Source organism: Lepidochelys kempii, chromosome 7, assembly GCF_965140265.1.
Source record: "Lepidochelys kempii isolate rLepKem1 chromosome 7, rLepKem1.hap2, whole genome shotgun sequence".
Lineage (NCBI taxonomy): Eukaryota > Metazoa > Chordata > Testudines > Cheloniidae > Lepidochelys > Lepidochelys kempii.
Genome location: NC_133262.1, coordinates 91,639,005 through 91,639,777, shown reverse-complemented (window position 1 = coordinate 91,639,777; position 773 = coordinate 91,639,005). Strand labels below are relative to the sequence as shown.

General features: G+C 55.8%; 1 protein-coding gene across 2 annotated transcripts in view; it reads left to right on the top strand.

Moving 5' to 3' along the window:
• ACTA2 (actin alpha 2, smooth muscle) overlaps positions 1-773 on the top strand; it is a 38,234-nt gene that overhangs the window by 395 nt on the left and 37,066 nt on the right. The window lies entirely within an intron of this gene.

The following is a 773-nucleotide window of genomic DNA, read 5'->3' as shown; positions in this document are numbered from 1 at the left end:
GGGCAGGCTCCTCCTCCGGGGTTAGGCGCCGCCCGTCCCGCTCCCGTGCCCGGCGCCGGGGTTGGGCGGGGGGAAGGAAAGCAGGGAGGCAGCACCGCATAGGGTAGGGAGCGCCTGGAGCACAAGGGGACCGCCTGGCCCGGAGAAGCTGGGCAGAGCCGCAGTTGGGAGGATCCTCCTCCCCCCAGTAGCCACCGAGGGTTGTTGCTACAGCGTTGCAAGGTGCAGTGTGGGCTCCCTGCTCACCCCAGCAGCAGGCTCGTGGACAAGCGGGAAACAATTGTATTGATCTCATCGTTAGGCGTTAGCGTCCTCTGGTCCTGCGCCTGAACGGGGCCCTGCTATGCTTCTATCTGGCCAGCTTATTTTGGAAAGAGTCCCAGATGTCTCTGGCCACATGCTTAGGCTTACCAACCTGTAGGATTGGCCTGGAGTCTCCAGGAATCCCCATCAATCTCCCCCGGGGACGTTGAAAGCCAGCCAGGAGATTTTAATAGGATATTTTAAGAAAATGACATTACCTTGGGGGGGAGAGGCGGGGAAATCTCCCGGAATAGCTTCAGTCAGAGTTGGCAGCCCGTGCTCTTTCAGATGCCTCAGTCCAGAACAGTCTTGCTGTCAGGTGCATCTGAGTGGCAGTTCTGTGGTGATCTATGGGGTAGTAATAAATTGTACTCCTATAGCACCTTATGTACAGTGACCTAGGTATTTTAAAATGAATCAGTTAAAGCGAACAATACCTCTGTGATGTAGATTTACAGAAGAAGGGCAGT